General features: G+C 44.5%; 2 protein-coding genes and 1 pseudogene across 5 annotated transcripts in view; all 3 read left to right on the top strand.

Annotated features, from left to right (window-relative positions):
• The window catches only part of SLC24A4 (solute carrier family 24 member 4), a 640065-nt gene that overhangs the window by 371819 nt on the left and 252805 nt on the right, over nucleotides 1-15441 (top strand). The window lies entirely within an intron of this gene.
• LOC101288770 (serine/threonine-protein phosphatase PP1-gamma catalytic subunit B-like) lies at nucleotides 7085-9306 on the top strand (annotated as a pseudogene).
• The window catches only part of GOLGA5 (golgin A5), a 35646-nt gene continuing 33504 nt past the window's right edge, over nucleotides 13300-15441 (top strand). Inside the window, exon 1 of one of the 4 annotated variants that reach the window (XM_033419128.2) lies at nucleotides 13300-13433. The gene's annotated coding sequence lies outside the window, so the exon portion shown is untranslated. Of the gene's footprint in view, nucleotides 13434-14772; nucleotides 14980-15441 lie in introns of those variants that run through there. The other 3 variants (XM_049706582.1, XM_049706581.1, XM_004262351.4) reach the window with 3 other exon arrangements.

Genomic DNA, 15441 nt, shown 5'->3' on the forward strand with positions numbered 1-15441 from the left:
TGGAGTTAGCATCAGACTCCACATGTTAAGGCTTCGGTCCTACAAGACTGCCCCTCACCTCCGCCCCTCACCTCCGCCCCTCACCTCCGCCCCTCACTTTACGGGCCAGTCACAGCCCAGTGCTAGCTGCTTCTTGTGCCTCCTCATATCTAGAAAAGCACTAAAATCCTTCATGGTAACATCTGTGTTAGCTGCTTCTTGTGCCACTGAGCCACCAGGGAAGCCCCGGGGAAGGGTTTTCAAAGGCAACGTTTGGGGTGAGGGCTGCAGCGCGCATAACTTTTTCTGATGGGTGGGAGGTGAGGTAACACGGTGGTGTTTCAGGAATCTTAATCATCCACCTCCTGATTCCAGCCAGTCTGGGGTCCACATGCTTGTGGTCAGCAAGTAGTCATCGTCTCTATGATGAGCAGGGGAAGAGGAGGCAGGGTGGGATCTTCACTTTTGCAGAACAACTCAAAGATATGCGTCAGATTGTTACATATATATATCCCTTGAGGAGGAACTAAGTCTCTGTTTTGTTGCTGAACTATTGTTTCTTGACTGCTTTCCCTCTGTTTCTGCATTCCGTCACTTCCCTAATTAGTAACTACTTGCGTCTGCTCTTTGGAACTCAAGGAAGGCCTAGGAAACCAAAGCCTTTTTCCACCAACAAGAAACAGGAGACACAGAGGGGCTTTTATAACCAGGAAGGCCCCACAGGGCCCTGCTCAATTTCAATCCCCCTTTTCTTTGATATTTCTCAATCCTGAGGGGAATAGGGGTTGGACGAGAAAGGGAATAACGTTTTAGATAGAGAGGTTAATCCTGAACTCTGCAGGGGAACTCTGTTTTAGGGGACTTGGTTTCAAGCGCAGGGTAAGTGGGAAGGGGCACAGAGATTCCATGCCCTCTGTTGGCCACTTTGCCTCCCATCCACTCATATTCACCAACCAGGAAGCTCTCCAAACTCCGTCCTTTTAGGTTTTGTACGGTGGCTCTATTAGAGAGGCATGACTGATTAAATCATTGATAATTGGTGATGTATTCCATTTATTCTATCTCCAGCCCCTCTCCCCTCCCCACAGGGTGGGAATGAAAGTTGGTTGGTTCTCCTGGCAAACAGCCTCTACCCTTAGTGCTTCCATCACTTCACTAACACAAGACACTTTTCATCACTCTCAACACTTAGGAAATTCCAAGCGTTTGGGGAGCTACGAGCCAGGAACTGTGGACAGAGGCAAAATTATATATGGAGAAATATATGTTGGTCATCTGAATGACCAGATATATATTTCTTATAAATCACAATATCTCAGACCTCTGTAAAAATAAGGAACTAATCCCCATAAAAATCAGGACTGTTGTTACCTTCAGGAGAGAAGAGGGTTATGGTAGGAAAGAACACTCAGGGGCCTCTGGTGCACTGGCAAGCACATATTTGTACATGTATGTGATATGTATTTGTACACTCCTCTACGTGTGTTATGTTTCACTGTAAAGATAGGTTAAAAAAATGCAGGGGAAATTTGTGTCCAAGCAAGCTGTGTATAAAATATCCTGAACTCTTCCTACATTAAAATACCTAAAAAAACACTAGATAAAAATATTTTTAAAACATATTTTATATATATACATTATATTCTTATAAAATGCATATTTACATACATGTATATTGCCAACTTAAAAAATGCACAATGTGAGAGTTGTGAGTTAAGCTTTATTTGGGGCAAAATGAGGACGACAGCCCGGGAGACAGCATTTCAGATAGCTCTGAGAAACTGCTCCAAAGAGGTAGAGGGGAATGTCAGTATATACGTGATTCTGGTGAAGGGGGAGTGCATGCAATCAGACACATACTTTTTGCAGAAGATTTCTGCTAGTCACAAGAAGCAGATGTTACCATGAAGGATTTTAGTGCTTTTCTAGATATGAGGAGATACAAGAATTGGGCTCATAATATCGTCTCCTGAAAATATCTAACTATCTGAAGACCTGTTCTGCTAGTTTTTCCCAGAGCACAGAGGGCCTCATCTCTGCCCCCCACCCTGAACGCCTTTCAAGGGGTGTTGAAAGTCAGTGGCTGCAGCAGCTCATGATTTAATCCTTGTAGAGCTCAATGGCAAGTGCCCATGGCAAGTGACAGTTTGTATTGACAATATCAAGGTGTACACATACAATATATGTTTACATATGAAAACCCACAATGAGGCACCACTGGATACCCACCGAATTTGTGAAGCTGGAAAAAACCATCATTTTAAATGCATAAAGGAGTTAGCAAGAAAGAAAAAAAGTATAAGAAATCTGCTGACGCCAAGGTCAAAACCAGATTCCAGAGGTGAGTGAGCCTTGAGGTTAATGAATAAAATGACAGAAGGAAAAAACGCGATCCTTGCTTTGGCCCCGGATGGAGAGGTAAAAATCTCCTGGGAGTACTGTGGCCCTCTGGCAGCCCTCACGTGTCCATTCTCCCTTTAATTTACTCTCCTTAGGTTTTTGCTCTACAGCCCCCCAAATAACTCCTGTCTAGACCACCAAAGACCGCCACACTTCTAAAATCCACCAGTCATTTCCCAATCTGAGCACACTTGATCTCTCACAGAACTTTTTTTATTGATGTGAAATTCACATAACATAAAATTAATCATTTTACAGTAAAATTCAATGGCATTTAATATTCACAACGTTGTGCAACCACCATCTCTGTCGAGTTTCAAGACATTTTCGTCACCCCAAAAGAAAACCCTATACCCAATCAACAGTCACTCCCCACTCCCCTAACCCCTGGCAGCCACCAAATCTCCTCTTTGCCTTTATTGACTTACCTACTCCGGATATTTTGTGTATATGCAGTCAAGCCCTCTCCCACAATTCGATGCAGTTGATCACTTCCTCTTCCTTTCAACATTTTCTCCACGAGGCTCCCAGGATCCCCACACTTCCTGGTTTCCCTTAACCTGATCTCTGAACACTGGTGGGTCCAGGGCTTAGTCATGTACCTCTCCTTCTCTCTATCCCCACTCACTCCCTGGCTGACTCACCCAGTCACATGGTTTTAGGTTCCATCCATGTTCTGATGACCCCAAGCTTTTCTCTCCAGCCAGGACTCTCCCCGGAACTCCAGACTCACACATCCCATTGCCTACCTGACATCTCCGCTCGGCATGTCATACTTGCCCTAATCAAGCCTGAGCTCCTGACCTTCCCCTCATTCTGATTCATGTCGCGTCCTCCTCCGCGTCCTCCAGCAGAAAACCTTGACCTTTTCATCCTTGACACTGCTCTTTCTTTCATACCCTACATTTGACCTGTCAGCAAAATCCTATGGGTTCTCTTCCAAACAGATCCAGAATCTGACCACTTCCATCACCTCCACAGCTATCATTCTGGGGCAGGCAATCTCCTTTTTCACCAGAATTATTGCAATCACCCAATAACTGTTGTCCTACTCCTGTCCTTGGACCCCTTCAGTCCATTCTCAACACACCATCCAGACGGATGTATTAGTCAGGGTTCTCTAGAGAAACAGTATGTATGTATGTATGTATGTATGTCTGCATGTATGATAAGGATACGGAATTGGCTACTGATTCATGCAGTTATGAAGGCTTAGAAGTCCCGTGATCAGCTATCCGCAAGCTGAGACCCAGGAAAGCCAATGGTGTGGTTGCAGCCTGAAGGTCTGAGAACTAGGAGAGCCAATGGTGTGATTCCCAGCCTGAGCGCAGAAGACCAACGTCCCAGCCTAGACAGTCATGCAGAAACCGAATTTTCCCTTCTTCTGCCTTTTTGCTCTATTCAGGCGCTCATTGGATTGGTTGATACCCATTCACATTGGGGAGGGCAATCTGCTATACTCAGTCTACTGATTCAAATGCTAATCTCATCTGGAAACATCCTCCCAGACACACTGAGAAATAATGTTGAGCCAGCTATCTGGGCATGCCCAGATTCAGTCACGTGGACACATAAAATGTAGATCACGTTGCTAAACGTGAGTTAAAGCAATTCTCTGCTGGAAACCTTCTAATGGCTTCTTAACGCTTTTAGCCTAAAATGCAGAATCCTCCACAGGGCCTAGAAGGACCCATATTATCTGACCCCTGCCTGCTTCTCCACCCTCACCTCCAGCCATTCTGCCCCTTCTGCTCTTACAGTCCTGGCCCCCTTTGCCCCTGATTTCCGGGTCCCTGCACTCACACTCCCCTCTGGCTGGAGCACTCTTCCTCTCCCTTGCCCCATGTCCTCTGGGCTCACTCCTTTACCTCCTTCAACTCTTTACAGAGGTGTCAGCTTTTCATTCAGCCTGCCTGACCATCCTATTGAAAATTGCAGTTTCCACCTGGAACACTGCCCCCTCCTTCCCTGCTTTGTATTCTCTCATAGCACTTACCACCATCTCATCTCAGCCAGAATTTGACTTATTTTATCTGTCTTCTCTCATTAGAATATAAGCTCCACAAGAACAGGGACCTTTGCTTTGGTCCCTTTTGTTTCTATCCCCAGCACCTGGATTTGTACTTAGCGCATAGTAAATGCTTAATAAATATTTGTTGAATCAATCAATGAATGAATTTTCCAAAAGCTAGTTTAAAGAAAGAAAAGGGGTTTGTACTGATCAAGAGAAAAATTCCTTATTGTTCATAGAAAGGAGAAACCTTTTAAGGATCCCACTTTCCCCAAGTCTCTGCCTTAGACATCTCACATGTATCCTTTTAAGAGAGGGGCATGGCCTTGGGAATTCAGTCCTAGACCTGTCTGCTCCTACCCACTGATAAGGTGGACATAAGACTCGTCACACCATGCGCGGGGGCTACAGGATTGAGTAGACTGAGGTATGTCCACATACCCAGACTTACTCACTAATTCACTAATTCATTCATTCCTCTGGCCTCCCTTGCAGGACTTACTACCTTGTTTGTGATTGTCAGTTTTCTTATCTATCCACACAGACTTTGAGCTCTTTGAGAGCAGACATTCTGTCTCCTTAATGCCTAGCTGTGCCTGGCACAGACTAGACAACTCAACAAAATGGAAAGAGTGGGTGAATGGAAAACAGTGGCCAGAGTGAAAGAAGGCCAGCAGCTGGGGAACTCACGAGGCTCGTCTTCAGAATGGGGGGGCACCTGTCTGGATGGAGCAGTGGGTACCTGTTGGGGGAATAACATTGGATGGGTGAAGCTAGGCACCGAGTCCCTGCTAGGCTGCTGCAGTTCCCTAATTAGGGGGGAACAGACCAGTCGGGAGGGACATGAGTTGAAACAAGCACACATTTATTTGACTGCCTCCTATGTGGCTTCACACAGCTACCCCACCTACATTCAGATGACGGATCCCCAAATCACGATTAACAGTCAGTTTACGTGGGACTGATGTCAATGACCCAGGTGTGCCCCTTCCTGGGCCCCGTCACTAGACTCAGGCACGCTTCTCTCCTCCTTCTGCCCTCCGTGACCGGGGAGCCCCACCACTATCCCTCCTTCCTGAGACTCTCACCTCCTTCTCGGCCTCCTGAGGAGAGGGGGCTGGGTTGGCCCTGCCCCTTGGCCACGCCAACGTCACATCTGATTGCAAAGATGATGTCTCCCCTGAGGGGTGATGAAGACCCCTCCTCTCAGGCCTGAGGAACTCCACCAGGCTTTTTTATGCTTGCATGATGGAATGTCTCCAGCATTTCAGTAGAATGTTCCACCCCCATGCTTCTGGGGTCCTTTAAAACCAAGTAGGGGAACTACTTGAGGTGAGTTTTGGGAGGAAAGAGGTAGATTGGCCTTGTGGGTTAGGCAGGCTGGATGGGAGGGATCCAGGAGGCCCATGGCAAGACCCATGCCTTCATTTGGGATAGAACTAGGACTTAGGATGTGGATTATGGATGGAGAAGAATAAGCAGAAGGTCATGCAGGGGGAAACTCAGAGAGACATAAAAATCATACCTACCGTTTGTTATGCACCTGTTGTGTGCCAGGTATGGTGCTGGATGCCTACATATGCAATAGATTCTTTCTGAGGTACCTACCTATCTCGTGGAACCAGCTTCTCTAATCCACAGGGTGGGACCACTGCATTCATTCATTTAACAAAATATGCATGCACCTACCAAGTAGTAAGCCCTGTCCTAGGTGCTAGGTACACAAGAGAAGGACAGATGTGGTCTATGCCTTCATGGAGGGGAGATGCACACTAAGTAAATAAACAAATAAAAATACATTATACAGATTATTATAAATTTGCATAATTATAATTGCACAAATTATAATTACACAAAATAAAATTGTATAATTATAAATATTATAAGGGAAAAGAATGAGGTATCGTGTGGAGCAGGACAGGACCTAGTGGACTCAGGGTGGCCAGGGAAACTTCCAGAGCGGGAGAATTTTATACCAAGACGTGAATGATGGGAAGGGACTGTCCGTGTGAATTGGGAATTGTGGGTGATGATGGGGTAGGGAATGTGTGGAGGGGAAATTTCCAAGGCAGTGGGAACATCAAGGCCAATGTTCTCGAGGGTGGGATGACTGGACACTGTGAGTCTGAGGGACAGCAGTTCCAGATGCAGCTGGCGAGGGCAGCCTGAGCCAGATCCTGCAGGGCCTTGTGGGCCACAGTAGGGAGGCTGGGTTTCATTTTATTTTATTTTATTTTTTTTGGCCCTGCCTGGCGGCATGTGGGATCTTAGTTCCCTTACCAGGGATGGAACTGTGCCCCCTATATCGGAAGTGCAGAGTCTTAACCAGTGGATCTCCAGGGAAATCCCCCAGGTTTCGTTTTACACACTGTTATTTGATGTGTTAATTTTAAAAGTATATAGATTATTGAATCATATAATTTAAAAATATTTTGATAACTGTATTTCAATATTCCCACTATAATTTCTTTTGTCATACTGTGCATATTATTTTATGGTTTAAAAACACAATTCTGCCTCATGGTTCCAGTGGGGAGAGAAAGAGGAAGCAGGGGGTGCGGGCGGTTAGGGGGGACCCACCAACAGTTTCTGCTACCACCTCCGGGGCCGCCTCTGTACTCTTGGCTGTGGGAAAGGAGATGTGAATCCTGGGTGCAAGGCCGCACGTACGGGAGGGTGGGCAGTGGGACAGCAATGGCAGATACAAATAAACTCAACATCAACAGCCTCATCCAATGGCTGTTGGAAGTTAGAGGGTCCAAGCTAGGCAAGAATGTCCAGCTACAAGACAATGAAATCAGAGGACTATGCTTAAAGTCCCAAGAGATCTTTCTCAGTCAGCCCATCCCACGAGAACTTGAAGCACCGCTAAAAATAGTGGTGATACCCACAGGTAATACTATGATTTGCTTCGACTTTTGGAGTATGATGGTTTCCCACCAGAAAGCAATTATCTATTTCTTGGGGACAGGGAGAAGCAGTCTTTGGAGAATATCTGCCTCTTATTGGCTAAAGAAAATCAAATATCCCAAGAATTTTTTTCTTCTCAGAGGAAACCACGGGTGTGTCAGTATCAATAGCATGTATGGATTTTTATGATGAATGTAAAAGAAGATACAACATTACACTGTGGAAAACTTTCATAGACTGCTTTAACTGTTTACTGTTAGCAGCCGTTGTGGATGAGAAAACATTCTGCTGTCATGGAAGTTTGTCCCCAGGTCTTCAATCTATGGAGCAGATTCCGAGAACTGTGCGGCCAACTGATATACCAGATCAAGGTCTTCTTTGTGATCTTTTCTGGTCTGACCCAGGTAAAGATGTCTTAGGCTGAGGTGAAAATGACAGAGGAGTTGTCCTTCACATTTGGTGCCGAAGTGGTTGCCAAATTTCTCCATCAGCGTAGTTTGGATCTTATATGTAGAGCCCATCAGGTGGTTGAAAATGGTATGAATTTTTTGCAAAGAGGCAGTTGGTCACTCTGTCTTCTGCAACTGATTATTGTGGAGACTTTGACAATGGAGGTGCCATGCTGAGTGTGGACAAAGCACTAATTTGTTCTTTTCAGATTTTAAAGCCTGCAGAGAAAAAGAAGTAGAATGCCAGGAGCCCCTTTAACACCTCCAAGGGGTATGATCACAAAGCAAGCAAAGAAACAGGTGTCATTTTGACACTGCTTAATTGGGACTTGTAACATATAATATACGATCTTCACTTTTTAAATCGTAATATATATTGGTCAGCTTTGCTCAAATAGTGTTTGTGGGCATGCTCCTTCCATTTTTGACTTAATGAATGATATTTGCTAATTATAACAGCAAATAAAAGACTCTCCACTCCCAAGAAATAAAATGTTTTGTTTTGTTTTTTAATTCTCTGGGTTTTCTTTGCAAACAATTTTAATGATGGTATTAAAGCAGTACACCCCAGGACAGTTTATCCTGTCTAGGGGGTAAGTGTGCAATTGATCTATTTTAAATTCGGTACAACCCAAGAATAATGCAAATTTGTTTTCTTTAGGATATAAAGAGAGCCCTAGGGTGCTCAATCTGTACAAGTTATTGTCATAAAATGCATACTGTTGATACAAACCACTGTGAACATATATTTTTAAAACTTTGTTTCAAAGGATTGCTTTTTTCTCTTACTGTCTTGTCATGTACAAACTAGTAACTTTCACCTTGCCAGCATCACTGGTATGATGTATATTTAATTAAAGCACACTTTCCCCTACCATATACTTAAAATGATGATTAAAGCCATTACTTTATTTTACTTTATTTTTTAAAATAAATTTATTTATTTTATTTATTTATTTTTGGCTGCGTTGGGTCCTCCTTGCTGCACGTGGGCTTTCTCTAGTTGCGGGAGCAGGGGCTACTCTTCGTTGTGGTTCATGGGCTCTAGGCACACGGGCTTCAGGAGTTGTGGTACGCGGGCTCAGTAGTTGTGGCTCGCGGGCTCTAGAGCACAGGCTCAGTAGTTGTGGTGCACAGGCTTAGTTGCTCTGTGGCATGTGGGATCTTCCCGGACGAACCCATGTCCCCTGCATTGGCAGGCGGATTCTTAACCACTGCGCCACCAGGAAAGCCCCAGAGTCATTATTTTAAATGTTTGTTAACTCTTTCCTAAAGCCAAAGTTTCTGTTGAAATACATATTGACACTCCTCTAAGTATAAGGTGGCTCGGTTGTGTACACATGCTGCCTTCCTGAGGATTCAAAAACAGGTTTTTGAGTTTGAATAGCGATTAGTAACATAGTGCTGCTTAAGCTATTAATGATTAAAGTTAATAACATTTTGTACAATTTCCACATAGCCTATTCATTAAATAACCTTTGTACCATTACATCAGGCCTGAACCCGTTCATTCAGAAAGCTTCAAATTAAAGAAACAATACTGTTCTTTATGAGTGACCAATTATGCTTTCTTTGGTCTACATTCTTTATTCTACAGTGAAATTGAGGCTCGTAGTCAAAACAAAGGAACTAACTTACTACCACTAATTCATACAGAACTCAGGATATCTATGACTTTTTAAAACTATGATCTGTTACAATGTTTCAACAGATGACCCTTTACAATACCATGTGGTGAAAATGAATTCAGACTTATTAAATGATGAACTTGTTAAAACACACACACACACACACACACACACACACACACACACAATTCTGCAAAAGGGTCCATGGCACAAAGAAGATAAGATGAAGGTCAATTCCCTGCACCCAAGCTGGACTGGCCTTCCACAGGATCCCAGAATCTCAGAGTGACGCTCTTAAAGAGCACCCGGGGAACTTCCAGTGGTTGGGACTTGGAGAGCTTTCACTGCCTGGCCAGGTTCAATCCTTGGTCGGGGAACTAGGATCCCGCAAGCCTGTGGCTCACCCCCGGCAAAACAAAACAAAACAAAACAAAACAAACCCAGTACAGAGCGCAAAGAGTGCAAAGACATTTTCAACTCCCTAGTAGCTATATCAAGAGCTTCTTGGTAGGGCTTGGGGAAAGACTGGGAGGGGCTCTGCATACCTTCTTCCCTGCCCCCCTCCCTCTTCCTCCACACTCTTCAATCAGGACTGCTTGACTTGGATGCATTTTACATACGGGGCATAGACATAAAGATTTCCTTTAAAGAAAGAAGCCTACAGTATAACAATCACTCACATACACCTTAAAAACCACTAACCACCCATTTTCCAGGTGAGGAAACGGAGGCCCTGAGAGAGAAATGGAATTGCCTATGATGCCAAAGCAAGGCGTGTGATGTTTGTTGACTCTCAGGCATCTGCTTTTTCCAGGACAGCACAAAGCCTCTTCCCCACCCAGCCCTGCTGCCAATGTTGGGTCATATGGGGGTTGGAGGCCTCTGAGCAGGGGCAATGACAGGCTGAGGATGTGGGGTGAATGGGGGCCTAGGAGGTTTCATCAGGGCTGCAGTGGCAGAGGGACTCATCTCTGGGAGCAGCTTAGCATTCCAGGTGACATGGAAAACACCAGAAATGGTCTGTCAATCTGGAGGAACTCCCAAACAGGTATGGGAATATGAAATTCCTGGGCGTCACCCAGCGTTGATTCATGGAAATATTACATTCTGTGCTCTATAAACAAAACGATCCAGCAATACTCATTTTACTTGTCAATCCAGATGTAATATACATACATACAAACATACAAGCGTACGTATATATTTTTAAGCGTAGAGTGCCTCCTGCTGCCGGAAGCTAAAAATGCACAAAGAGGTTCACAATTTCATTCATCAGAGCTGCTCAGCAAGGAGTAGAATCACAGAAACCCGGAGCTGAAGAAACACAGGCATCTTCCAAAGAAGGTCACAAAATCCCTAGGGAAAAAGCCTGCAGAGCTGGGCAGGTGGCATAAATGAAGGGTGTCAGGCTATCTGAAAGGAAGGGCTGTGAAGACATGAGGAATGCTTTCAGCCTCCAAGGGCGTTCAAAGTTAAAAAAGTTTTTTTATATTATTAACTTTTGGAAAATAATAGATTCTTATGGTACAGAGTTCAGAGGATACATACAAAAAAGGATTCATTGAAGAATAAACCTCCCTCTTACTCCTGTTGCCCAGCTGAATTCTCCAAGGAGGGAAAGAAAGTGTCCTTCAAGAGACAGACTCTACTCATCAAAGATATTTGTACACAAACGATAGCATATTACAAACACCATTTTTTAATTTTTGGTTTTTTAAAACATCAGATATTGTTAAGATCTTGGAGCTCTTTTCGCATCCTTGCATAAAAGCTTCTGTTTCTTTTAAACATCTGCATAGTAAGTCATTGGATGAATGTACCGAGATTTTTAAATCAACGAACATTTAACTTGTTTCCAGTATTTGCTATTATAAGCAATGCTGTAATGAATAACTTTGTATATGTGTGAGTATATCTGTAGGATAATTTCCTAAAAGTAAAATTACCTTCTCAGAGGGTATGTGTAGTTTTTTTGAATTGTTTTCATTGAGATATAACATACATGAAATAAAGTTAGCAGTTGTTAAGTACAGAGTTTATAAACTCTTACATGTGTATCCATACCCATAATCAACACCAAATTCAAGATATAGAACATTATCAGCCCTCTAGGAGCCTCCATCTTGACCACTCCTAGTCAATATCTGGCCCCCAAAGGTAACTACTGTTATAACTTCTATAATCACAGATTAGATTCACCTGTTCTTGTCCTTCATCTTGATGGAATTATACAGTATGTGGTCTTTTGAGACAGGCTTCTTTTTTTTAAATTGAAGTATAGTTGATTTACAATGTTATATTAGTTTCTCATGTACAGAAAAGTGATTCAGTTATACATATGTATATTCTTTTTCATGTTCTTTTCCATTATGGTTTATTACAGGATATTAAATATAGTTCCCCGTGCTATATAATAGGACCTTGTTGTTTATCCATTCTATGTATAATAGTTTGCATCTGCTAGTCCCAAACCCCCAATCCAACCCTCCCCCACCCCTGGGACTAGCTTCTTTGAACTCAACAATATTTCTTTAATTCAAGTAAGTCTGATTCATCCATGTTGCTGCATGGATAATTATTTGTTTTTCATTGTACATGTCTTTTGATGGACATTTCACCTCCATTTCTCTTGAGTGGAACTGCTGACTCATAGGGTAGCCCTATACTGGGCCATAGAGTAGGCCTATGTTTACCTTTAAAGACAGAGCCCAAGTCTTCCAAAGTGGTTCTATCACTTAACAGTTGTGTCAAAAATGCACGAGTGTCCTAGCAGCTCCACAAACTCATCATTTCTTGGCATTTTTCATCTTTTTACATTTTAGCAATTCTGGTGGATGTGTAAAGGTATTTCATTGTGATTTTAATTTGTATTTCTCTGATGACTAATAGTGTTGAATACTTTTTCCTGTGCTTTGGCCCATTGGATATTTTCTCTTGTGAAATGCTTATATATTAGTCTATTTTTGTTGGGTTGATTGATATTTTTTATTGATTTGTTGGAGAGCTTTATATATTCTATATATAAATCCTTTGTCAGATGTATGTATTGTAAATATTATCTACCAATCTTTGGCTTGCCTTTCACTTAATGAAAGCCTTGCAAGCTTTAATGTTGCTGTGGTTGTTGTTGTTTTTGATGAAAAGAAATTCTTAATTTTAACAAAGTCCAAATTTCAATCTTTTCTTTTGTGGTTAGTATTTTTTGCATGTGTCTTGTACAAGGCAAAGTTGTAACCTCTTTCTGTTGGCTGTGCTGTTTCTCTGGCTAATCCAGCCTAGCCCTGATGACTTCTGGGTAGTATGTCTCTATATGCTGACTCTCTCAGGGAGTGTACATGGGAATTCTTGAAACATTGGGGTAGTCTTCTCACTGCCTTTTTTTTTTTTTCATATGGGAGATCTGGCTCTGCTTCAACTTCTTTCATTCTCATCCCTTCACTGATTAACAATATTGTTTCTGGAGTCACACTGATGTAGGTTGGAATCCCAGATGTATTACCTACTTCCTGTGTGACCTTGGGAAAGTAACTAAACCTCTCTGAATCTCAGTGTCTCCATCTGTTAAATGGGGTATGTATTAGATTTCATTAGGTAAGGCTGCATAAGAAACAATTACAAATCTCTAAAAGCAAAGGTTTCTTTTGCACTCATGTGACTTGTCAGGCGTGGGTTGCTTCACATCTCTTTCCTTCCAGGACCCAGGCTGAGGGAGCAGCTCCATCTGGGACAGGCCATTCTCATGAGAGATGGAAAAGATTAAGAGCGTTGGTAGGAATACATAATGGCTCTTAACACTATTGCTCAGATGTGGTGAAAGACACTTCTCTTCACACTCTATTGGCCAAAGCAAGTCACGTGATCAAGCCTGACATCAGTAAGGCTGGAAAGGACACTCTTCCTACAGGATGCATTGCAGTCACAAGGCAACAGGTGATGATGTGTAATCCTTGCTGACCTGAAACAACTAGGCTGCCAGGTATTTCTCCAGCAAAGATGGGTTTATTTGGAATCAGCAGAGAATTGCAATTTGGGGTCTGCAACCATGGTGAGCCACATGTAAGTCCCCACACAGCAAGGGAAGGAGAATGCTGTAATAGAAAGGGAAAGGGGTTGGAAGGGCTATACTAAAAAAAGTGTCCACAGCTTTTCATTGGCTGATTTGTTGCTAGGAGAGAAAAGCGGTCTTTCTACTTCTTGGGCGAGAGAGCTCTCCCTTCTGGTCTCCTGACTCTATTTAATTTAGGTTTCTGTTTCTTAATTTTTTACATCCTTAACAGGAGGAGTCACTTAATAGCTGGCAACAACGCCACCTACCACAGGATAATAACAGTACCTTCCTTATGGCTGTTTTGAGAATTAAATGAGGTGAAGCACGTCCAGTGCTTAACAAAGTATACTGCACTTAATAAGAACACAATAACTATTAGAGGCTATTATTATTATCATTATTACTATTATTATTTCCTGGTGCTGCTGAAAGTTCTTCTGCTTACTGGACTGGGCTAAACCTTACTTGAGAGGAAGAAAAGAAGGAGCTGTAATTACTCCCAATATTTAATTTGGAGACAATAAAACGTTGAGTCTAACGGCTCAAGCTTTGGAGTAATATGGACTCCTTACTAGGGCACATGATCTTAGACAAGTTACTTAACCTCCAGGGTCCTTGGGACTATGTTGTAGGCTTGTCATTAGGGCCAAATTAAGTCAACCCTGTGCACAAAGTAGGTGCTGAGTATTTGTTGAATTATTAAATGTGGATTTTAGACTTATTTCAAATATTCAGTGAACTGTATGCATAACTACAGTACAGCTGTATGGAAAGCCCGTTACTGGCCTTTTCCATTATTTGGGTCTCAGCTCAAATGTCACCTCCTCGGAGAGAGACCTTCCCCGTCCACATCATTTAAAGCGCTTCCCTCACCTCCAGTCACTTCTCCCTATTATCTTGTATTTACAGCTCTGGTAAAGCTCTGAAATTGTCTTGTTCATTCAGTGGTTTATTTAATATGTCTCTGCCACTAGTTCTTGTTTTCTGTATTCTCATCCCCCGTTGAGGATGGGCCTCAACATCCTCATTCGTAAAACTAGGCGAGCGGAGGAAGAATGGGGAAAGGTAAATGCCGGCCGCTCCACCTGTGTCTCGGGCCTCCTATTCCTTCCGGCAGGGCCCCGCCCCTGCCACCCACGTGGGCCGCTGTGGGGCACGCCCCCAGATGGGCGAGGCCTCCAATGTTGTGTCGGCCGCGTGCGGGCCGCGGTCCTAGGGAGGCGAGCTACGTCACACGTACGCAGGCCCTGCCCCCGCCCTTGCTCGCCACAGGCGGAAAAAGGGAGTGGCCAGGCGCAAGGGCCCCGCAGCCGGCGGCGGTGGTGCCTGAGCCGCCTCCAGGTGGCTGCTCTAGGCTCCCGCCCGCTCAGGCAGCTCGGAAGCCACTCTGTTTTGGGGTCCTCGCCGCTCTTCCACGTCTCCCGGAAGAGTAACTGAGCCGTGGCCGATCGAGGGCCAGGTTTGCTCAACCTGGACCCTCTCCCGGCCGGCTGCTGAGGACGGGAGGCCTGGGAGAGTGACCAGGCCGCGGTGCAGCCGCTCCAGAGTACTCAGGTGAGGTGGCCGCGGGGGGCCGAGGGGTCCCCTTGGGGCCTTAACGGCCTTAGAGGCGGGGGCGGCATCCCCTCAGCGGAGACCCTGCTCTCTCCGCCCTGCCGGGGGCTCAGGAACAGGGCCCCCTTGGGCCTCCACGGACGTGTCTTAGTGCCCTCCCCTTCCCTCTTTCCCCCACCCCAGCCTGGTTTGGCCGCTCTTCCCCCTCCGGAGGCTCAGTGCAGTGGGTAGGGAGCGAAGTGGGGGTCTGTACTCGCCCACCTGGCATTGACGACAGAGCCCCTGGGACCGACCAGCTGATCCCCAGCCTTCCTTCTTCTGTGTTGACACTTGGTCTTCGTGCATGCCCTGCCACCAACGTCGGCCGACCCATCCCCATCCCCGTCCCCGTCCCCGTCCCCGTCCCCATCCCCATCCCCATCCCCATCCCCATCCCCATCCCCATCCCCATCCCCATCCCCA

Source organism: Orcinus orca, chromosome 2 (assembly GCF_937001465.1).
Source record: "Orcinus orca chromosome 2, mOrcOrc1.1, whole genome shotgun sequence".
NCBI lineage: Eukaryota > Metazoa > Chordata > Mammalia > Artiodactyla > Delphinidae > Orcinus > Orcinus orca.